Raw genomic sequence first — 24,995 nt, forward strand, 5'->3', positions numbered from 1 at the left:
ATTATAAGAACCAAACAGCTATGATTGTCAAGACTCATTTTTTTTCATTTTACATTGTTTCCATCTGCTCAGAACTACACAAATTATTCACCTAACATTCTAAATTTTTCCATGTTTGGTCTCAATTTAGAAGTAAATTTGTATTCGGAAAGTGTGAGCAAAAGCCTTTCTGGGCATTTTCCAGTTCTGAAAAGGGAAAGTCTATTAATAACTTCTTTATCCAATTAGGGGAAAAAAAAAAAGAAAGTAATCTTTTTCAACAAAGAAAATAAAAACAAACTGTAACTGAAACCCTAGAGGACAAGTAGTTCTTTATGAGATATACACTCACAAAAAAACCAAGCAAGCCATTTGCTAACTTCAATAAAAGTGAGTTAAAGAAAAATCAGTCTGGCATTACCTATAGGGAATGAAGCCAGGGACCACTGGTTGAAATGCAAGAGACGAGCACTTAACCCAAGCCCTGCGGATCTTTTAATACTGAAGCAACAACAGTGTCAAATCCCTATGAAAATTCAGGCTACTAAAAGATGACGCAGAAACAGTGGTATTAGTGTGCATTCAACAAGCGCTTTGTTAACTCTTCCATTCTGAACAGCTCTGTGGCTAAGTATCCAATGGATGGCTCTGCGGTAACACAGACCCCAATTTTAAGGAGAACTCCACGCGCAACGAGCTACCAAATCGCATCCTTATCTTGGCTATGAAATTATCCAAGTGCTAGACAACCTCAGGTATGCAGCCTCAGTTCACAATAAAGACTGTGAAAGCGACAAAACTACTGTTCTCTACATTTCTGTTGTACAAGCTTTTATATGGCCTAAGCCCCACAAGTAGTTTAGCTAATTTAAATGATTGCTACTGTAAACTGCAATCTTACAAACGGATGAGCTTTTCCAGAGATCCAGAGGGGGTAAGAAGGTATAGAAGTTTGACTGTACAGTCAGGTAGAAGATGCAAAAGTTAACATATTTATTAACATTTCCATTTTTAAAATATGACCACTACACAAATGGACAGTTTTGCTTGCAGTTAAACTGGCATAAAGGTGAATGTCATGAAACTGCAGCTGTATCTGCCTTTCACAAGTGTAGATAAAATTACATTGCCTGGGAGTGGATAACGTTGGCATCCAAATAACTAGTGTTAAAACATATTCTATTTTCCTCCCCAGTGACACCCGCAGGTCACACCTGCATAAGTGAGAATACAGTTTGCAAACACTTACCCGAAAGGATTTTCCTAATGTGATCTGTCATATTATAAAAGGACCTTTTAATCTGCTAAGATTACAAATCAGACTGCAGGAGTCAATAGTCTAAAATATACTATGAATTTTTTCTCAGTTCTGGGAAAGCTGTGACTGTGCGGTAATTGCTGTATCTGGTTTTCAGGCACCTTTACAGCCACAATCTTTTCAGCTCTCATGTTCAGATTTTCCTTTTTGATCACTGATATGGAAACTAACCTCAGGGCAGAAGGTATCTTTCTCCTTTTGCCCTGTATGATTTCAAAGCCAAAACATTAAGTTACAATATGCCAGTGCAGTCTCTCTAGTGACAGATGCAGCTGGTCATAGAAGCAATCTTTCCTATTCTGTGAGGCTCCTATTTAGCGTACTGATTTTTGTCTTGTCTAATAAAAGATGTTTTGTAATGGATGCCAAGTACTTATTGGTACTTACTGGTGCTCCTGGGGAAGGGGAAAAAGGACATCTTTTAAACAAGATCCAGAAGAGCAGCTCCAGATGACTAGACCTGTGCTGGGAAAGTTACAAGCTGCTTTTACTTTAAGACTTGAAGAAAAATCATGAGAAATTTTTCGTCTGTGCTTACCTCTTCCCTCCACTGCACAGCAAGACATCCAAGCTCTCAATTACAGACAATCTGGAGTACCAGCAAGTGCATTTCTCCATGAAGTTGAATAAATATCAACAAACATAGATGGTAAAATACAGCGACTTGAGACCACTCATTCCCAATACTCTGGGCAGCTGCTTTGTCCATGGGGATCCATAACCACTGCTCCCTGAGTGACTTCTGCTCCCAGCAGTGTCTTCTTGAAAAATCAGCCCTCAAGAACTTTTTCTTTCCATCTTTCCTCCTTCCGCATCAAATACTATCTCAAAGTATTCCTCTCCTAACCTTCCTCCTCAAAGAAATAGAAGACTGTCTGGCAGTGTTACTTGACTTTATAACTACTACTTCACCCATCAAAGCAAACGGGTTAAGACATATAACCCATTGTTTGTCTGAGGATAAAATGCACCAACAGGCACCATACAAAACAAAGCTGATTTGTCATACTTATGAATCCGAAATAGAAAAGGCTTTTCTTCCTGTTATAGTATATGGATTTCAAATCTGATTCACAGAGAAATATCAGGGAAATAAACCAGAACATATTAAAGTTTGTAATTCAGAAATGAAATGCTACCCTTCAAGCTATTACTAAGTGCTACATATGTCTGAAATGTTTACAAAAGACATTTTTTCAGAATTTCTTTTCAACAGCCATTGAAGTATACTGTTAAAGAACTCAACCTTGACCTAGCAAAGAACTCATCTGTTTGAGAGTGCATCAGTTGACCTAGAGTATTTTGTATTATCTCCCACCTTATTGTTCAAGAGCTTAAAAATCCCCCAAACTCTAATTTCTCTTTTTACTTAGTTCCTATTTATGTAGCCTATGAACTATAAGACAATAACAAACAAAAGCAGCAATAACATTTTTTTTGCTAACAACGAAAACATGAAAATCACTTATATTGATAAATAACTGCAATTCTATGCCAAGCTTAAACCTTTATAGACTAGCATATCAAAATATTCAGAGATCTTCTACTAAAATGTTCAAAAAAATCAGAAAAAAATTCCAGAGAAGCAAACTGAACTATTTCTATATACATATATATACACACACGTAATTAGAAAGCAAGAAACTCCTCTCCCAGTAACTAGATAGGAGGATTACATTAAAAATTGGCTTTTGTTGCAGAATATGGTATTGAGCCAAACAGAATGGAGCCTGATTGTTTATCATCTTTTCTGTATTCACATTACCAACAGATTATTACCATGATATTCCAATCACTAATTTGACACGCTTTCAACTTGGTTTTTACCAGTCTTCTTTCCTAACGTTGTTCCTTTATTTCTGTAAGGAAGGTGTTAATTTTTTTCCTTTCCTAATGGTTATTCGTCTTCTTCATAGTAAAAGCACAGAGTTACTGTATTCACCAGAGTTCATGAATTAAAAGAAACAGAATACAGGAAATCCCAGTTACTTATGGAATACAGGAGCTGAAAATATTTCAGGAGTGTTTTCCTTTAGTTTCTGTGGCAGTTCAGCTAGAGAAGTTTCCCGTCTCTTTAGACTGAGGACAAGATCTTTACCCCACACCCCAAAGCACAATGATGACCTTTAAAAAAGGAAAATCAACAAAAGGTAGCTCACATTGGCTGCTTTCCCTCCCACCACCCATAAAAATCCCAGCTGGTGCCTTGGTTCAAACAAGTTTAGCTTCTAAAGTCAGGCCTTGTTCATCTAGTGCTAACAGTCTTCACTGAAGACTAAGGTACCTGTCTGTCTTAACAGGCATGTTTATTAAAGGGAGCCTGGCTCGCCTTATGGGATGGAATTAACAAAGATGAGAGTGCCAGCTGAGTAACAACAACAAAACAAAACAAAACATCTCAAGGTGGAGATCTCCGAGTTTATGGAATGAAGCTCCCAACCAAAGCAGTGGAAAACCCACTATCCAAGATGTTTCCAGGACACTATTCCAAACCTGTAGGTTTACACTACTGGAGTTTCCTCCACACAACCGTTTTTCTCTACACCTCCACGTCAAATGTTTGAGAATATTTGGCAACTGCCTGGGACAGCTCAAAAAATCACCTTATCACAAATCACAGCAGATTTGCCTAAAGGAAAGTTATCACCATGAACATGCACAACCACAGTGAAAATGCCTCCTTTCAGAAACACCAGATCAATGTTCAAATGACCCACTAAAAATAGCTCAGCGCTAACAGCTGAGCAGCACTTTTTTATTCTTCTTCTTTGTTCGCTCATGTTAACATGGGCAAAAAGTCAACAATAAAGTACAATTTCAGACAGCTTCTTTTTTAAATGCTTTCAAGGAGAGTGAGCTCTCAAAAGTGCCTGAGCCACAATACATCTTTTAGACTATCTGGTCTTTGTGTTCTAGGCATTTCTGGGGTTAAAGTCTAGCAGAAGCTGCACTAATATTATTTTTTTTTAATATGGAAATTACAGAAAAATCTCGAACATGAATATTCCCAAATGGATATATTTTTGTTTCAAAGCAAAATTAGCATAAACGCATTTGAAGAAGAAATTAATATTATCTCTGTCAAGCTTGCCTACAACCCCCCAAAATACCTTGACACATTTTATTTTTATTTTTTATAGCATATAATCTATCCAAACAGAAAACATACTATTACAAGTATCATGACAGAAAGATCCAAGTAAGTTGGAACAACCTTCTCTCGTCCTGCATACAATTCGGCAGAGAGACAGTTCACACAGTCCTTATTTAATTGTACAAAAATATTTCATTCTTTATTACTGTTTAAGAATCTGCAGGAACAAACCATGAGGACAGTGTTTACCTTGACTAAGCACCACACTAGGAAAAGCTTAAGCAAGGTGTATAGTCTTTGGATGGGATTCACTTCACTGAACTGTACTGAAGTTAAGCAAAATAGGCAACTAGTTACAACTGAGTAGAGAAGGATAGGAACCTTCAAAAGGTAATCCTTTCTGACTTTTAAACAGCTATCTTAAGAGGCTATGGAACAGGATTAAATTTGCCTTCCAGCACCTCATGTTTAATAATGATCGACACCAGTTCTTCAGCAGACCAGGGAAGTACTCCAAACCTGACAATACTCTTGTTTATCTCTTCATTTGCGCTTATTTCACCCATCCCCTTGCCCCCCCAAGAATTGTGATGGGAAGGAAAGGTTTGCTAGAAATTCCTCCACTTCTTTTTCTTCCTCAATAGGAGTGCGAGATGCCTTTTTCCTGAAACTTAGAGGCAGAAGTCCCTCAGACTTGATCATCTTTTCTCCTCCAGAAACCTCTTCAAGTGATGTTCTTCCAGTTTTTCTGTGCATCTTTATAAGTGACAGCCATGCGGGCCCGAGATGCTCCAAGTGTCATCTCTCAGGAACAGGCTTAGACAGATTTTAAAATTAAAACCCCAGTTTACTAGCCAGAAAAACATGACTAAATAAATAAATAAAATAAATAAATAACACCTAGAATATACAAAAAAGGCCGAACCTAAACTGGGACAGATTCTAAATCTAAGGGAGCTGACCATGACTCTAATAAACCTGAAAAAGCACTCACACTTTTTCACTCTTATCTTCTCAGTCCTCCCTCCTTGCCATCCATCCTCTCAGACCGTCATTTAAAGCACTGTGTCTCCTACAGAACACCCCCCTTCCTACTGACAATTCAGTCCATAAACAGTGTTTTTTCTTTACTGTGGCAATTTTCCAAGTAAGGACTGTGAGATCATCACACAATTGTTTTTACCACAGAACAACAACAACTTAGTACCGCTATGTAATAATTAATTAGGAAGCAGGGAAAAAAAAAAAAAAAAAAAAAAAAGAGAAGCCATACTATTCTCTCCTGATATTCTTCTAAGCACTTAAAAACCTCAGAAACACAGGCTAAGCACTTATTAATAAACAAATAACTAGAGAACTAAACATAGCATTGTCAGAAGTACATTAAAAAGGTTTCTTGCTGTGGTGTTTTCCTCCTGTTATTTTGTGGATAATTTTGCTAAAGAATGACCTGATCAATGTCTTAATAGCCAATAAAGCCACTTAGAGCAACTTAGGATTTGCAACAGAGCAGAAGCCACATTACTCACCCTTGCTCAAAGAATTCAGCTCCTTTTCAAACCTGGTGTTGGGACAAACCAGCATCTAGGCAAAGGGCAGATCTTCACCAATATACAGTTACAAGATTAAACATTTGTCAAACTAAGGAGATATCTGGAGCAAGGGCTGTCACTGACTGTAAGTACTGTGCCCGTCATTTGTCACTACAGGCACATCAGGGATCTTCAACCACGGTTTTCACTTCAGAGCAAGCTTTTTTCTCAATGGTCATGAGTTTGCTGCCCAGCAGTCTGCTTCTAAACTTATCTTTGTCACAGGCTAAACGTAACATGCCTTTGTCCAGCCCCACAAATTCACTCGATGCCTGATTTATCACACAGCTTTCCCTGTGCAGTGCAGGGATACTGCAGGGCAATACAGTAGACAGCAAGCATCACACTGTATAGGAGTGATCAAAAAGCACAAGCTGCCAAACAGCCTAAGTCCAAAGAATCCAAGCAATCATTGCCCTTCATAAATCTTTAAGCTCTTCCTTGAACATACAGCGAGCATTCTCCTACTGACTACTGTATATATTATGGGATTATCACTATGCATTTCTATGTTGGTTAAATATTTTATCCATATGCTAGGTACACACACAAACTCCAGTCACCAAGAAGTGTCATACATTCAGTTCACATCAAATCATATGTCTGGACACTTCCGTTTCTGTATCACAAACCTCCTACAACACCACACTGTTACACGTAGACTTTCAGTAGTCCTCTGATGGACTACAGACATCCCGCTTGTTAGCTATCACCTAGCTGGTATCAGCCACATCCCAAAGCTCCCCACGACTCCAGCAGCATAGCTGCAGCAATTACATTTCCCATTTTCCTAGTCTTCCTGACATATCCAACACAGATGTTTCAGACCCCCCTTGTAACATCATTCCTTTGATCATCCCTGCAGCTTTCCTCTGCATCTGTTACATACTGAGCTGAAGTTTCTTGTCTATTGCAAGAAGGGTTGCACACCTATTCCGGATCAGGTCTCCACCCAGATGCACCTACCTGAGGTGCCCTCCCTCAATTGGAAATACTACTCCTGACACTTCCCTGGATCCCGTCCATCATTTTCACGATGTTATCAAATCGACAGACTAGAGACAAACTTGAACCCACTTACCCTCACACAGGCCATTCTCCTTCAAAGTCTTCCATTTTTGAACTCCCTGTTCACAGGAAAAGTTGTTGCATTACTTTCTAAGCGGAGACTATAACACCATCCAATTTAAGGCATTCAGCACAGACGCCAGAGTCAGGTGCCTAGGCTCTGTTAACAGCCAAGAGAGAAAGGCAGGAGTTGGGCGCCTAATTAAAAATCTGCCTCTTTCCACTGATTATATAAGAGCTTAAGACTGCTAATTTTGACACCAAGGTTAAACTCAGTAAGTGAATTCCTGCCAGTGTGTGGCCTGACACTTTGCTGTGTTGCATTCCATCCCTTTAGTATTACCTAATTGTACAATTAATTGTACAGTCATTCCATCTAAAACCGTGTACTGGAAATTAATGTCCTCCTCCCATCAGTAAGTTTCAACAGCCTGCTTTCAATACAACATGACAACAAAATCAACTCAACCAAAAAAAAAAAATAGCCTCAAGAAAACTAAACAAGATCACTCCCAAAGAATAATTCACCTCACATATCTACCTCCTGTTGTCTCTCCTTGTGCCAGTTCTTTGCCTCAGTTTACAGTTCTTACACTAACCTAATCTTCCTCCACCTTGAACTGTAATTTTGATGCAGCACCATGTTAAATGGTTCAGTAGAATCCAGAGAGACCAGATCTAGCACATTTTTTCTTTTTCTAGAAAACCTACTTTCTTATTAAAGATACCAGGTCAGTCTGACATGACCTATCTTAGCAAAATAGATCGTGTTTCATCCTCCTTCCACTCAACTCCCATGTCTTTAATTATTCATTCCTTCACAAAATTTTCTAAGGTTATTAAGGTCAAATTAACAAGCCTGAAGTTGCCTAGATCACATTTTCCATTTCCTTAGAGAGATATAGAACGTTCAATAGTATCAAGTAATAAAAATCCTTAAAAAAAGAAAATCTTAGTAACAGATCTATATTTTAATTACACATAAAAACAAGGTACCTTTAAGAAATTCCCAATTTGGGAATTACCTACACAGCACCTTAAAAAGTCACTCTGACAGCCAGAAAGTCTGATCACTTTTAAAATATGAGAGATGCAAAACCTGGATGCTGCTTCTGAGATTACAAAAAGCTATGTGAGATGATGAGTAAAATACCTAAGACTTCCTGAAAGCTCCTGAGACCCCCAAATCAGAAGATATACAGCAAGATATAGCTAGGGCCTTGTTTAACTTGCTATGGGAAATCCCAGTGCGAATCCAAGACGCTTCTGGGCTCTGTGTTACACAAGCCTCTAAGAGATGCACAGTACCTTAAAACCCCACCATTCAGTACAATTTCTTATACTCGCAAACTGTTGAATATGTTCATGTAGACTTTCCGATTCATTGGATCACTCAAGCGTGATACATCTGGAAAAGATTTTGGTGCTGAGGCATGATTTTCTTGATAAAATTTAAAGGCTTTTTAAAAGGATAAATACATTATCCAGTTCAAGGAAACTGTTCAATAGAACCTTTTTTCTTTTTTTCCTTTTCTTGTTGTTCTAGGACTTTCGTATCTCTATCTGCTTGCCATACGCGTGCAAAAAATTTGCAAAAAATACCTTAAAAGCACATGAAATATTCCCTTAGTCTGCAATTTTAAGTTTTTTTGTGACCCAAATTGGCATTTCTAGGCCTTGAGCTGAAAGGTCTTTTTAAAAGGCGATATTTGTGTATATTGCCTCCTTCAGACAAATTGGGCCTGAATTTTAAGACACCTACATATTGATTTGTTCTTCAAACAGTAGAAGTGCGAGTTGTGCATGCTGGTGCTTTAGAAGTAGGTTTGTAGCCGTCTGTACATGTCACACAATGTTCAAAACAGGCAGCCAGTTAAGATTCCTTCTAAATGTCATGGCTAAAAACTTCTACTTGGGCTCTGCCTAAATTAACACTTATGGGGCAGCTCAATAAACTCTGGTTCAGCAAGGCAACTCAGCTTAAGGACAGCACATGCATAACTATAAGCTTCAGCCCTATTGAAATGAGCAGAAAAGTTACGATTTCTCCTGATGTAGACTTTAAGACTGACCTGACTTCCTGGGAGACCTCGGATCACTGACAACTGCTCCTGGCTTCACCTTCACAAAGGACTTTTATTGAGATGTCTGAGTTCAGGTTAAAGATAGGTATTTGAAAATTTGACCTCAGGTATTTAAAGCCCATCTGCCCTGCCCTCTCAAAAGTTATGAAAAAATCATGCACTAAAGCTAAAAATAACTAGGAGCCTTTCCTGCTACGTATCCTGCAGAGACTAGCATGCTAGCAATGCCTCAGTCTGAGGCATACTACCACTGCAGATTTTTGTCTTTCATTACAGTGCTTCAAGCTACTGTATTCCACCTAGCCTTAGAAGCCAAGCAGAGAGTTGGCAAGCGCTTGTACTGCGCAGTCCAGACCTTTTGATGTGTGGAGGTCTGGACTTGAGGACCCACATGGTCACTTCCTATCTTATTTTCCTAGCTATATGGAAAATACCACTGGAAGTAGGAAATGATTCGTATGCAAAGTTTCCAAGAATGAAAGTAGTATGGTAGGCAGCTAATTCTGAGGGTTGGTTTAGATTGTTTGGATTAAGTGTTAATCCTCCCAGTATGTTTTAGTAAAATAATTATTCCTGAAATCTTCCTAATGATTCTGTGGTAGTTCACCTATGTATCTCCCAAGGACAATGATGAGATCAATAACAATTAGGTACTGGACATTTTGTAATTTAAATACTGTAACAGCTTTATAACTGAAATGCAAACACAGGAGTAAAATTAATATTATTGAATTGAATGTAAGCTTAGACAGGATAATGTTCCAAACACTTTAAATGCCCTGACGTAAGAGTAGCATTTAATTCCAGAAAACCCTTAATTTCTTTTTGTGCTTGCGCAGAACATAATGTAGGGTAAATGCTTGTTAGAAGAGACAGAAGTCATCATAGTAAAGAAATGAAATAATAACCCACAGAGCATTGTAGTCTCCAGACACTTAAAACATCTGAAATTCTCCTGCCGCCTTCTCCCTGACTCTGTGCCCTCTACAGCCGTTCTCATTAGCTCTGCAGCATCATGTCCTCTTACCCTTCTTTCTGTCCCTCTCCCTGCATTCAGGCTCTACTCAATCTGATTATGCCTTCATTTAAGACATTATTCGAACTCAGTCTTTCATCTCTGTCTTCACTGCTAAAGTCACGGTTAACTCTGAAGACTAGAATCAACCAAGTCAGAAAAACACCTAATGTAATACAGAACATTATTGGAAGGCCAAGTGTCTCACATTATGCAATAACTGCACGTGTAGTTACTGCAATTATACATACCAATCCGGCATGGTGCACGCAATCGATCTAGCGCTAATAAGAGGATGATGAACATGATGGTCTAAGAAACAGGATCACTGCACATTTAACACAGCCATGCATTCACATATGACCTGCTCTGCATTTTAATATACTTTGCAAACTGGCAAGAAGGGAAAAGCAAGAGGGGAAGGAACAAACTAGCGAATGCTGGCGTTTGTTAACAAACAAACAGTAAAAGCAGACAGTAAACTTGCAGTAAAAGCTAACAACAACCATCATAAAGCACCTTGCTGTGCTAATAACAATTACCTCTCCTTAGTCAGTCACTCACGCAGTTTGTCCATTCGTTGCCTATACCAGTATGTGCTTTAGCAGGGCATGTTTTCTGGAGATGTCACCCAGAGAACTGACTGAAGAGAAAGCAGGGACTGCTACTTGAAAAGCATGACACTAGAGAGAAACTCTGTTTTATACACACACATTAAAGAGCGTCAGTCAAAAAAGCTACATAGAGCTTGACATATGCAACAATGAGTTTGACTCTCAATGAAGAAGCTACTAAATCCAAATCAGTTGAAAGAAAATATCCACCAAAATACCAAGCAAGCAGGCAAACAGAAGTGGGTGGCATTCTCTTTTCTTTCTTTCCTATTTTCTCTCCAGACCTAATCTAACACAAAGCTTCAAATGAGTAGTGGGATCTGTCTATATGGAGTTGATTGCACAGCCAGAGCCGTATTTGAGAAACACTTAATTAGGATGATATGCTGTCCCTGTAGGGGAACCCCAAATGCTGGGTTTTTCCTCTATTGTTATGGATTTCTTTGAAAGTGTGGAAACAGACCCCACAGGGGAGAAGACATAGCTGTCGTGGGGAAGAATAACAATTCTTTTTTAATTTCTTCAGCAAGAAGCAGCACTGAAGTGAATGGAGATGCAGGATTGCCCCAGGCACATCTTTTCCAATGCAGACAATGATTAATAGACAAAAGAAAGATGATATGAATGACTAGTATTACTGCAATTCCTTTTAAGTCACAGTAAAGCTAGCTACAGGGTCTGGCAATGCTTATTTGCTGCTAGCAGCTTCATCCCTGCCTTCTTGGGATTGAGAAAGATCTGTAAGTGCATGCCTAATTCCCAAGTTATTCTTCACTGAATGGTTCAAGACGGTGAAAGGAAAAAATTACACATAAGCCCCTGGAGCATCCCCTTGTACACTGCATTCCATTCTGCCCCAGTTAAATAACCCAGTCCACGGTATTGACCACTTGCTTTCATTCCAGATGTAGGCACAATCGTGGTAACGTGCCTCTCTAGACTTCTCAGTAATTGATCCTCAGTCTGCATTAAGACACACATCTAATACAAGAAAAGCAATGCTGCACGAGAAAGCGCATTTGCTGACTCTGTCTGCTTGATCTTACAAATGAGCTTGCTCTCCCGTACCAGGAGTTGGGGAAAAACTTCTCTGAGCAGTCGCTACTGTTCACCACTGACTCTACTCCAACATTCGTTCTTTGCTGAACTCTGTAAAAGGGCGCTACATCAGAGATGAGGAGATGGAGGGTTCCCCCTCAATTTCTGCACGTGATTACCCACGTGACCGTGAGCGTCACACGTGACCATGAGCATCACATTTGACCTCTCGCTGCCTCCTATTCCCAGACCAGCAAAACCTCCTGCCTCTACCAGAAGACTCATTTGATTGGCATCTGCTTCATACTGCGTTGTGGTTAAGGCCATATCTCACATACCACCAGCACGTGTGCCACAACTTCTCTTATTCTCTGAAATCCCAGAAGCCAGGTGCAGCTGGTCAGCTCGACATACAGCCCACCAACAGCTGCTCCAGCCCACAGGGAGCAAGAGGAGTCCCACGACTGAACTTTGCTTGGAAACGAGCGAGCAAGAGTCTTCTGCAAACGGGAACACCACCAGGACACACACACACCTCTCAGGGCCTAGTAATGTGGCCATCAGCCTCTGCTCCCTGCCACGTCACAGAACATACAGTAGCTCTTTCACTGTGGAGAAGTAAATACTTGACAAATGTTTGTGAAGTGCCCAACAGGATTCAGTTCCCATCCTGAAGGATATTGCTTTATGCTACAGCAATATTCAATGACAACAAAGGCAGATCTGCTTTCTTACCTCTCTGTTGACCCAGGATGTTCAAGGAAGAAAATTAAACAACCACCGGTTTGTTCTTATGGTGGAAACAGGTGACAAATATTGGCCTTTCAGTATATATAGGCTGTACTTTATATACTATACTATACTATACGCTGTACTTTAAATCTCACAAATTTCCAGAAACACATCACTTGCTCAAAGATTAATAAATCATACTGTCATTAGCTAATCACCTACCTGAGCTTCTGTGGACAACGCACCCAATGATAACAGAAAACCTCTGGCCAATATAATGAAATACCCACAGTACAAAACATAACGTAAGCATGCCACTGATACCAGAATGTAGGATCTTGTCAGCACTTCATTATTTCTGAGGCTGAAGTTCCTTTTGCTTTTTCTGCCTCTAATTTATTTCATCTTTGAACCTTTGCATTCAGTGTCCACAGATCATCACACATTATAGTAGCAATCACTAAAATTGTATTACCTTACTCCATCTTTCACAGATGAAATTCGGCATGTGCATCCAGTTCTTTCTTAATAAAGTCTGAAAGACACAAAAAGGACAAACTGTTTCTGACTGAATGGATCCAAATAAACAGGCTAGTAGTATAGGGAAAAAATTTGAGGGAAAGCAATAAATACAGGAACAATTTTTTAAAAATCACTAAAAACTGGTAAAAAATGCAGAGTGTTAACATTTTATAACATAGCTCCTTTACCACTTGAAACAGAATCTGGACTGTGGATCGGTTCTGAAGAAAGAGAAAAAAAGAATAAAGCCGAAAGAGAAATTTCAGAATCAGGTACTGTTACTGTAACATTTTACACTTAGGGACTGTGATGCATATCTATATTAATGAAAATACAATGCATTTAACTAAAATGACTTTTCTATTAAGTCCATAAAAGACTCAATGCAGTTACAGTATAAGAGGCTCAATAAAGTAGCTACTTCATGTCACCAGCAACAATCGAGCTCTCCCAGCATAGCTTCTCAACTCCTCTACCTTGTCCCATCTGCTCATTCCAGCTGCAGTCAGTGTTGGGGTCACCACACGCACTGCAACTACTTCCCCAAGAGGATGCTCCGCAAAACAGAAATGCTAACAACTGAACCCAGCCCCCCAAGCAATTTTTACTTCCTGCAGGTCCAGACTGAATTCAGATGCCACTGGCAGAGAGGTTCAAGAGTTTCATTTCTTGCTGCCAACACCCACAGCTCTTCCGTTGTGACAAGGAACATACTGTCCCTGGTCATACCAACATCATTCACCACACCTAAGCAACAGGCATCTTAATGTTTTTTTTTTTTTTCCCTTCAAGAAGTATAATCAAGAGATTTTCTAGCACATTTGATCCCGTAAATGAATCAGTCCAGAATCCTTATCCAAGTTCATTGTCAAACAGATACGCAATCCACATGGCAGGAAAGTAAGGCAGCTAGACATGAAGGTTAACTTTAACCTGAGAAAGCCACAGCCTTCCTAGGCTCCCTCTGTAGCCAGCCGAATCCAACACCTACACCGCTTAATCCACCAGCTATTGGGGTTAGCCCCTGAGCAAGGCCCTGAGTTGCAGGGGAGGCTCCCCCCATCACACTGCCCAGGGCTGCTTCTGTTCTGCCTAACACGGTTGTCACACAGTATCCTAACATTTCTCCCACGGTCTCTTCTCAGCCCCCACAGTGCTCTTAAGACACGATCATTATTTTGTGAGGGTACTGTTCTGAATTTTCAGGTTTATGGTTTCCGAAATTATGAAAGAGCTGTGTTGCAACCCAACGGAATGGTGCTTTATAGTGGTAAACTAGGAGCAGGTGCCTCGCGTCCCGGCATGAGGGCAGCTAGGGTGTTGGATAGTGCAAAATCTGTCGGGATGGAGAGGGAGGTGAGGTACGTAGACAAACCTGGCACAGAGCTGTCCATATGGGGAGCAGCCCATGGGGTGAATTATCTCTACCAACTCATGACTCCAGAAGCAAACCCTGAAGTAAAGTAACATGCAGTATAAAAAAGCAGCAGATCAGGATGAGGGAGCAAACTGGAGAGCGAAGTGCAGATGAATCTGATGGGAAATGAGCTGGGCTACAGGACAGTCCAAGACAGCAGCCAATTGAATACCCTAGCTCACCTTCTCAGTCTTTTACCTTGAAGGCAAGAAAGAGACAGGCTACCTCTAATATGGTCCTACTGAAGTTACTATCTCCTGCTATAGCCCAGACATGACCACCTCAGAGATGTCCTTTTTTTTTTTTTTTTTTTTTTTTAATAATAACATGAAAACTCTGTCAGAATGAAACAGAATTTATGTGAATCCATGCAGGCTAGGTGCATGATTGCCCTTTTGCAGCATCACAGCATCTTGCAGACTGAGACATTACAGAAGAGCAGAAGCCAAACCCAGCAAAGCAACGCTAGTGTGTTCAGCACACTCTGCTGAATGACTGCTCCACTGCACATCTCTTTCCAAGAGGGAACCCATTCCTCACCAAGAGGTAGTGGAATCTGACTTTACAGAATAATTCAGGCTGGAAAGGATAGTCCAGCTTTCTGCTCCAAGCCAGGTCACCTCTCAGCTCAGACAAGGTTGCTCAGGGCTTCATCCAGCTGGGTCTTACAAACCTCCAAGGACAGAAACTGTTCAACCTCTCTCGGCAAACTGTTCCACTGCTGGACTACGTGTTGTTACAGGTGCCACTGGAACCAGTAGTACAGTTATTTCATGTTTCCAAAAGCATTACAGAAGGAAAACAATAATTTACAAGCAATTGCTTACTGCACAACTGATGCACCACACAAATTGATCTTTCAGTTTCACACCTCCACCTGTCTATTTACATTCAGAATTATAGAACAAAACCATTAACTGTGTACCTGGGAGTCAGCAAATAACTCTATGGATCAAATTTTTTATCTTAAGCCCAAAACAAAAGCTCTTCAGCTAGTATGTTCTCCAGAACAAGAACAAGTATGATTTTGAACCTGAAATATCTGCCATTTTGCTACAACAGTGCATGTTAGAAATCTTTGACCGCGGTACCACAGAACTGTGGCAAGCAACCGGTTCCTATGTGGAGCAGATACTTCTCTAGTAAAATATACAGATGGGGCAAATATATAAATACATACAGTAGGATTAAGAAAGCTAAAACTTCAATTCACAGAAAATTTACTCATTAGTTTAAGCAGTTTTACTGCTTAAAACATTAAATTCAGGGAAGATTTATACACAAAGCAAACAGTGTTCAGATTTGTGATGCAGTAATTAAGATGCAATTCATCAGTTTACAGTGCTGTACGTAAATATTAGGAAAATCAAAACTAGCAAAGAAGAGTCAGGACTGAAGTAAAAGAAATGAGATGAAGTCAAAAGCACTAAGACAAAACAACACACTACGGACTGTCAAGAAGAACTTCCACTACAAATTGGGAGTTTATCAGTTGAGAAAAAACAAGAAGAAGGAAAACCTCAGAGTCAGACAACGGAGCCACAAAAAGGGCAGATAGTTAGGGTGTACCAGCCAACGTGCTCTTGTCACTACGAAAAGCAGCAACGAGACTGAGTCAGAAACACTGGCTACAAGTTAAACACTGCTCACTTCAGTCTGTAACGTGTGTAGAGGAAGGCTTATGAGGACAAAGGAGAGTCAACCTCCCCAGAGCAAACCAAAAAATTGTTAAGCTCTGCAAAGTGGAGGCTGAGATGAGTTACAATTTGCTCTCCAGAAATACAAGACAAGGGCTAAATAAACCCCAGAGAGGTGAACAAAGCATTAAGAAAAACAAGATGTTAACAAAATAACTAACCTAACTGGAAGAATAGCAACCAAGAAAGCTAGTCTAGCCAAGGAAAAACTTGGTTTCCATATAAAAGGAGCATTATGCCACTGTTAAGACTAGATTCAACAGCTCAGGAAACTCCATCCAGCCCTGTGCTTCTATGCACTCATCAGCAAAGGATCTAAAATTTCTTACAAAATTACACCTCCTCACAGAAGTGGCCTATAAAGCGGCTCAAGTTTTTCTTCTCTTTTCATTGTCCAAGGTGAAGGCAGAACAAACTTGAAGTTCACTTCTATGACTGTCAGTTCAGATGAGAAGTTACAAAGCATTTTACTTACTCTGGCTTTTGGAGAGTTCCTCAATGAGGACAGAGACATCTGACATTATGTGGAGCTCTTTGCAGGGTTAAATGTGATATGCAATAGTTTTTGGCAAAGTCAGTTACTAATTTCAATCATTTGTATTTTGGTAAATGCAGTGCAGGCACACAAAGTTCCGATTTGGTATCCTTTATAACTTCAACTGCATTTATTTAGCATAGTTATTTTTTCTTTTTTCATTCTAAAAGCAGGGCACGTACTGTGAAAGCTCCTAGACACCGTGAAAGCTACTCACAAAGCAAGTCACAGCCAGCCACAGTCACAAGATCAAGGGCTGATACAATGGACCTGCTACATTGTAACCCTGTAATATACTGTACCACCGTTCACCTTCAGGACATTTAATAGAAATACTTAAACCTGGTCAGTTATTATTCATTTCACTTAAAATGAAGAAATGAAAATGGCAGAGATGATAAAGGAATCTAAAAATCCTATTTACAATACTATGACAAAAAATTACTAGTTCTGTGGCCACAGGCAAATCCCTTTCATCTCTGTGGCTGAGCTCACACATCTGCAAAATAGAGACAGTGCGACCTCGTAACTACATCGAGTTTCTCTGCCGGCAAGTTATATTCGTACCTTGCTCACTGCCATCAGGAAGTCACACCCACTTTGCAAAGCCACACTGGAAATCACACATTCTAGAGTGACGTCTTTTAAAATCAGTCTGCCGGTGAGATTTTTTAGAAAAATACTGCAACTTTTGCAGAAAAGGCAAGCCCTACCTACTGATCTCCCAGCCAATTCTGACCTCGCACGGGCGCCCTCCTACTCTCCACCCCATTCTAAAGCAACTTCGGGTCTTCAACCGCATTTCTAGAGCCTGCCTGTCAGTTCTACTCTCTGACACAATCACATTTTTTAATTGCACTCCAAATCTGTTGTGCTTTTCTACCTGATTAAGAGCCACCGAAGTGCTAGCTTTAGCCGTAACAACTAAATTGAACATCAGCAGTACATGCCCAGGCATTAAGCCCAGACAGTCCAATGTCACTTTCATATGAAAGACACTAAAACTGGGCACCGACTCAAGCCCCTCTTTTTAACCCTATGTTGTACAGTTTTTAAATTACATTGCCCTGTAACAGCAGTAAGACCATGGCAGAGTGTGGTCATGCACTACTGCAGACCACACCAAAGCACAAGCTTCTTGGCATGTTCTGCCTCTGGCCTTCTGCATTAAGAAATGCTGATGACAGAAAAAAAGATTCTCCAAGGACTGCAGCATGGTTTTGCTTAATTAAAACCATATAGGAATTGTTTTGCGATCGACTGATGATGGCACTTCAAGCCATTCAGATCCTTCTCTGTAAGGAAATGATATACAGTGAGATTTTTTCCCCCCAATCACTTGTACTTGCAACCAGGGTTACCACACAAACTGAGGAGAACACCAGTTCTCAGTTAAATCTGCCACACTGTTATTCCTAACTACTGCAGAAAGTGAAGTACGTGACACCATTCCCTGTAGAGAAACCTGAAAGCATGGTACAGGACAAATACAAAAGCGACAGGGTGTGTACGTGCTCCTATTGAAAATCCCTCACTTTCTCCTCCTCCCTCCCTTCGTTCCTCTTTCTCACTCACTGGAGAGCAGCTAAATCACTCCAGGGAGGAACGAACGACTAACCCTTTCCCTTTGCAGTTTAATGTGCTGTCAATATCTCTGAAGGGTACCTGCAACCCACAACACCAGGTGTGATTTTGTCCATTAGTTAAACAGAGAAAAACAGAGTTACTTTGCCTGGAGGCTAGCTTTGAGGGCTTTTATGCAGGCACAGTCCAACAGACATGCTATTTCCATGGGAGTTGAGCCAATCTATGCTACTGCCTCCGATTGCTTGTCCTGGCTTTTCCCCTCCTCCTATCTGTCAGCAAAACTGCACATGTTGGTATAACCTAAACTTCTTTAAAAAAAAAAAACAAATTTTAAAAAATAACAAAAAAACCCTAGAATAGTTGGACAGAAAAAAAAAGAGCAAAACAGAACAGTTTGCAAAAAGTACAATTTAAACCGCAGCACTTTGACAGAACCAAACTGGGGAAGGACTGTATTTGCAGTTTATGCTGGCAAATTTGAGGAGCAGGAACCTCTGCAGCGGACAAGCAGCTGTGGATGAACCACATGACAGTAGAGCTGCAAACAAATGCTCATTCAAAACAAGCTGTCAGAGCCAATGTAGCTCAGAAGACATTTCCTGTAAACATATTTTAAAGGCTCAAGTTTCCAATAATCAGCCTACAAACCCAGGCAGCACATTCTTTTTCTAGGTCAAGATAGTTATGACCCCTGCTACAAACCTCGAGCACACAGAAGGCAGAGTATATTCTGCATCCTGCTGTGCTCTGTCTGATCTTCTCCTTTGCCTCGCAGTAAATAAAATGCAACGTTCTTTAAACTCTTTTACAAAAAAACTATGAATGATTTCCTGAAGCCTTCCCTCATATTCCCCATTTTGAAACACCAGTCTTCAGGATTTTAAAGAACATAAACACTCTTGCTTCTGATCAAATTATTATTGTGATCAATGTGGCAACTCTTTCTGCAGTACTAACTTACACAAGATGCTATCACCATTATATTAAAATACGCCTTGCAGAAAAAGAGGAAACTTGCCTTGTCTTGATCTGACTTCCCTAGAATTATTTCAAATTTGCTTGCGTTATGTATGCAACCTGTACTTTCACAACATTAAACTTTCAGCTATTTTCAGCTCCTGATTGGGAAGAAATAAAACACACATCTGTGACTGTTATCTATATCACTGGTTGCAGCAGTGCCTAGGCTTTCCTAATCCTAGGCTGTGTTCTCAAATAAGTCACAGCTTCTTGTCGGGCAGAAACACTGTCACAATTTACCTTGCTCAACACCTGATTTTCATGGAAAGAAAATCATAGTACATGCCAATACTCCCCCAGGTTGAACAAACATGGAGCCAGAACCCACAGCATGCCCTGACATTAGCCCTGTTCCTCAACGTCATCACATACACACCTCCACAAGCCAGTCTAGCTGAAGAGTGCTGTCCTGCAAAATGGGAAGCGAGGAAAAGAAGATTACAAAATACACTGTCAAGGTCAAACTGGTTTGCACAAGTGGATCCTGTATCTCACGCTCTATTTTAAATATTAAAGAGAAGCCCTGGTTTGCTATTATAAGCATGATCAATCGAACCATTTACTATGTGCTTATGCAGAAGAGATGAGGTGTACGAAGAACACCCAGGGCTATGGTGAATCAACTTGAACAGTTTTGTAATATCGTTGACAGTAAATGAATGGTGTCCAGTACCTAAAATTCTCACTCCCTTCTTTCATTTACTGTATTAGTATCACAGTAAGACATTTTTCTTAGCTACCAAATGCTCACACGCCTGTCTCTTTTTTATCACAGGAGGCTATGCTTTCAGGATAAATAATATTCCATTGTAAAACTAAACATCCAAGTAGTAATGGGTGGAAATGATCTTCACGCAATGTAATCAAATGATAATTTTCTGAGGGTGTTCAGTGCTACACAAATCCCTGAGGTGTCGACATTAAGATGGGTTTTCCTTCTGGGGTAATCCGTTGCACTGACCTTGTCATGCAGACATGTGTTATGAACCCCCAAATGCAAATTGAGAGCTGATGCAAATTGGAACATTGGACACTCCAGCCATGAAATGTACAGCACAATATGGGGAAATCTAGGCTGCATTATTAATTTTTGCATATAAATAGTCACACTGTGAAGACATTGTTTTCTTGGGTCCCAGAAATATGAATCACAGAGGAATGGGGAAAAAAAGTGCAAGTTGTAAGGAAGTTGGGAAACATGTCATACTTTCAAAAATATACACTGCAAAATATTGCACTCTCCAGCAGCTACTACAGCCCTCCCAAATGCTTACTTGCCACCTCCCTTCTTTCTCTTAGAAGCCTTTTAGAGGTTTGCAAATGTTGTTAGTGACAAGTAAGCACTGTGCTAGGAAGGAGCTACTCTTCCCATTTATCCTGGATGTCTTGCTCATGACAGGAGGGGGTATCAAATCTTCACACAAATTGAGTCAAATTACTAGCGAGTTCTTGTCTGCTACTTATCAGAAATACAAGATCAGCTAAGCAGATCTTCACACTGATAAGTGTTCTGCCCTGCATTTGTCTTTCTGCCAGATTTTATATAAAAAGACACCCCCATTTTTTAAAGAGACAATTGTTACATCTGTCAAATTGTTTATAGCCCTCAATAAAATCTTACCAGTGGCCTCATGTGACATTTTTTGATTTTCCATGAAATTAAAGGCTGTGGGGATGTTTACATATCTGAAATACAAATCCCACAAACAAGCACAGAAAAGAACGTTCAGTTCTTCTTGAGCTATTAGGAAATACTTGCATCACACAAAAAAGGCGAAGCATTTACAAGATAGTCAAAATGCAGACACCCTGGGTGTCGAAGCTAAGCCCCACCCTGCCTCAGTTCACGCGCTGGCAGCCTCCCCTCACTTCCAAGCACAAAAGCAGCCGCTTCCTTCAAGCGCTCCCTGCGCAAATGGAAGTTTATCCTTCCACGTGCCCAACCAGGTCCTCTCTCCCACTGCTCTCTGTACCTTGAAGGTGTTCAACCCCTTCCACTACCCCCATGCACTGAAACGACATGGCATCTTCAAGACGATCCTGTGAGAGAGCTCTTCTTGAAGAGGAAAAACAAAACACGCCAACTGCCCCATGCAAACTGCCAGCACCTCCATCTCCCTCTCTGGGGCGCAGAGCAGCTGGCAGAAACAGGGCTTTCACGGCAGAAGGGGAGGAGAAGGCAGCTGGATGGCAGGAGCCAGGAGGACTGTTGCTTCCTCGGCCTCCCGCCCGCAGGCATCTCTGCCCTTCACATCCAGCCTGCCCCACCGGCAGCAAAGCCAGGTCTCACTCTGCCACTCAGGCCCACAGGAGCTGACTGCTGGGCAGCATTCGCAGTTTCACTATAGACGAGCCCTCAGATAACGGATTCAGTCTCTCTCAGATCCTATCAGTTGAAAGGGCAATAATAACTTGCGTGCATTCAATTGCAAAAGACACTGTTAAAAGAGAGGCAACAATAAAGGATATATTTTCACCATATAGCAATAAACGTGACAAATTAAGGTCATGGCACAGGAAGACAATTCTGACTGTATTTCACTCAGATCCCTCCAGCCATGGCTTTGTGGAGCTCAATAAAATAAGCCTCTTGAGCACCTCTAGCAATGGTGGTCATGGCTTTCCTCCAGAAACCACAGGTCTGGATCCTTGAAGCGTGGATTGAACACTGTCAAATGCAATTCCCTTCAATTCAACTCTCATTTCTTACTTTACCCACACCCTTAAGCGGCTGCTTCCATTCACCATGTATTTTAGTGAAAGTGCTCTATATAAATTGACTGTACAAACTGTTTGTGGACATTCAGTAAAGATGGCAAAGCCCTGTAGGGTCTCTCATAGGATCCTCTATAAGACACCACATCGCTTCAAGACAAACTTAGGACTAAAATTTCATTTAATTGGCTTCTGCCCAGTAACAAGCAATACCTAGTGTTAGAAAAAAGCAAATTACATGACAGTATGAATGCTTACTTGCACGACATTAATTCTAAAAATGGCCAATCTGCAAACATAAGCACTCTCAACTTACTTTCTGAGATAAGATCACAAGCGATTTCTCAGAAATTCATAAAGTTGAGACCAAACTTGCCGGTTCCCTTCTATTCCCCAGCTGAACTGCAGACTTCATAGGAGAGCAGCCAAGAAGAAGAATGTCCTCTAATTTCCCCTTAGTCTTTCTTCCCAAAGTCCATTTCTGGTCTAGTTTGTAAGTCTGCCTCACTGCATATGTACCGGCAAAACAGTAGTCACTTTTCCATGCAACTTTTCTGTGTAAAATCACTGTCCTGTAGAAGTATCAGTGGTTTTAATATCATGTTCTCACCAGTGAGTTTACAAAGCTGTGGGATAATAATTAGAAATCTTTCTTATGTAGGCAAAACCACAAAGGCCACATTCTTCCTATTACTCACTACCTCCTGTTTACCAAAATACAATTGAAAGTCATCCACTTATCTCAGGAAGAGAATAATTTAATGAACTTTTCCCAAGCACCCACATTTGACAGAGAGTTTATAACAGAAAGACCTCATTCTAGCCAGCTCAGCTGCATGCATTTTTATGTCATGTATTCACAGCCGCAATACTAATATTCAGTGATAGTAATACTCAGGATGCAATCCTTTTCATACAAACCCTCCATACTAACGTACAGAGCTCAAAAGAGCTCTTCTTGCAAGCTTTCCTGAAACAGAGGACACTGTCAGCATGGTATTATTTTTTTCACGTCCTTCTATGTGCATTAAAAGAATCAACGTTTTACCATGTTGGTCCGTATGTCCTCAGGAGAAGCCCTCCTAGTTGCCCAACAGAAATAACGTCGATGCCAGGGAAAAAATAAATCTTTTGCTTTAAAGTCAGACCACTAGTGTCTATTTCTGAAATGAGGCAGAAGAAATCTTTTATAGCAGCTTGTATTTCAGGAATCTGGGGCTTAAAATACACTTACCTATCACACAGGACACCTGATGAAGTTACTGGCTTTTTAACGCAATCTAGAATATTGCAGTGTTGTCATCTTTTTTTTTTTAAAAAAAAACAGATTTGCTGCCCAAATAACCTGCAGAAATGGACGTGCTCTGTTATTCACCTCTGCCTGTAGCAGCTCTGCCATCTGGCACTAGCAAGTATTTATTTAAAAAGTAAATCTGAATTAAGGACCATGAACCCATTCGTTTTAAACTGTGTTTCACCTGAACGCAGAAGGTCAATTCACAGTCATGTGAAACATCGAACCTACCAACTCACTACCGTTTATTTATGCCCACACAGCAAACTCAGAGGTAGTCTGCTGCTTTAAAAGATGAAGCACCAAACTGAAATGAAAACTGAGCTAATCCCAGATTTCTGCGTCCCTATAAAATACAAGGAGAATTCAGTACAGAAATAACATGTCATCATAATCCAGGCCATAATCTCATTTAACCAAAGCAAAATGAACTATACTCATCCTTACGCTAGCTCCGACTCCATAGCAGGGCAGGGGGACTATAGTCATGAAGGACTAGTCAAGTGGAAACTCAGACCCTGAAGGCAAATGAAATGACCATCATTGCTATATTCACAGTATAGGCTACACCCTTCACTCTATTTAAACTAGCACATGCTCAAGAATACACAAAGGTTTCAACAGACAAAAATTGACTTTGAAAAAAAATGTCACACAGACTTTTTCCGAGTGCTACAAAACCTCACGCAATGCAATAAGGTGGGAGCCCCTCTAACGGTTTGGGCCTTCCAGGGCAAACAGGACATGTTCACTGCCTCCCTCTGTGTCCCCCTGCTTGAACTGCTCCAGGATTAAGTGAAGACCTTTTCAGGACACAGTATAAACAAAGATTTAACAGTTATTTCTCCCTCCTATTTAAAACCAGGCAACAAATCTAATCCAAACAAGAATACTTATTCAAAAAACAGGAAAAGGGACAAAGCAGATGCCCTCTAGATGTATACACATACATAAATAAAACACACCCAAAACAACTGATGTAAAAATTGTAATTTCTAAAAATTATGCAAATAAAAAGATGAGTTCTTCAAGAAACAAGATGGTTCAGTATTCATAGAATCACGGAATGGTTTGGGCTGGAAGGGATCTTTAAAGGTCATCTAGTCCAACCCCCCTGCAACGAGCAGGGACATCTTCAACTAGATCAGGTTGCTCAGAGCCCCATGCAACCTGACCTTGAATAGGGATGGGGCATCCACCACCTCTCTGCACAACCTGTTGCAGTGTTTCACCACCCTCATCAGAAAAAATTTCTTCCTTTTATCTAGTCTGAATCTACCCTCCTTTAGTTTAAAACCATTACCCCTTCTCCTATCGCTACAGGCCTTACTAAAAAGTTTGTCCCCATCTTTCTTATAAGCCCCCTGTAAGCGTTGCAAGGCCACAATAAGGTCTCCCCGGAGCCTTCTCTTCTCCAGGCTGAACAACCCCAACTCTCTCAGCCTTTCCTCACAGCAGAGGTGTTCCAGCCCTCTGATCATTTTCATTGCACTCCTCTGGACCCGCTCCAGCAGATCCATGCATTTCTTGCACTGGGGACCCCAGAGCTGGACACGGCACTCCAGGGGGGGTCTCACCAGAGCAGAGTAGAGGGGCAGAATCACCTCCCTCGACCTGCTGGCCACGCTGCTTTTGATGCAGCCCAGGATACGGCTGGCTTTCTGGGCAGCGAGC

The 24,995-nt window shown here is 40.7% G+C and overlaps 1 protein-coding gene across 17 annotated transcripts in view; it reads right to left on the reverse strand.

The window, feature by feature from the left end:
* Positions 1-24,995, reverse strand: part of INPP4A (inositol polyphosphate-4-phosphatase type I A) — a 131,212-nt gene that overhangs the window by 64,611 nt on the left and 41,606 nt on the right. For 14 of the 17 annotated variants that reach the window (XM_087757858.1, XM_087757857.1, XM_087757853.1 and 11 more), the window contains one exon: positions 13,010-13,069. The gene's annotated coding sequence lies outside the window, so the exon portion shown is untranslated. Of the gene's footprint in view, positions 1-1,684; positions 1,763-13,009; positions 13,070-24,995 lie in introns of all 17 variants that reach the window. The other 3 variants (XM_087757846.1, XM_087757848.1, XM_087757847.1) reach the window with 2 other exon arrangements.

The sequence above is a fragment of the Nipponia nippon genome, unplaced genomic scaffold, assembly GCF_047370975.1.
Source record: "Nipponia nippon isolate SJK-2023a ecotype South Korea unplaced genomic scaffold, ASM4737097v1 scaffold_2, whole genome shotgun sequence".
Taxonomy (NCBI): domain Eukaryota; kingdom Metazoa; phylum Chordata; class Aves; order Pelecaniformes; family Threskiornithidae; genus Nipponia; species Nipponia nippon.